Below are 365 nucleotides of genomic sequence, written 5' to 3'. Positions count from 1 at the left end.
GAGAGAAGCAACAAAAAAAAACAGAGCCGCAAAGAGCAGCGCGGAGAGGCGCTTAACGTGCTGCTGCTGCTGCTGTTGCTGCTGCTGCTGCTGCTGCTGCTGCTGCTGCTCAGCTGCTGCTGCACGATCGGTGACGCAGCAGCAGCAACCAGGCGAAGACACTGAAGAATAGGAATTTATTTATTAAATATTTCCAGTTAAATATAAAACAAATCAAAATACCCTAATAAATACAGCAGCAGCTGCTGCTGCTGCAGCAGCTGCTGCTGCTGCTGCCGCCGGTGGGGCCCCCAGGGGTCGTAAGCTGCTGCTGCAGCAGCAGCAGCAGCAGCAACAGCAGCAACAACAGCAGCAGCAGCAATTTT

The sequence above is a fragment of the Eimeria mitis genome, genomic scaffold (genome assembly GCF_000499745.2).
Source record: "Eimeria mitis Houghton genomic scaffold, Emh_scaff692, whole genome shotgun sequence".
Lineage (NCBI taxonomy): Eukaryota > Apicomplexa > Conoidasida > Eucoccidiorida > Eimeriidae > Eimeria > Eimeria mitis.
Note: the sequence above shows the minus strand (reverse complement) of the source record.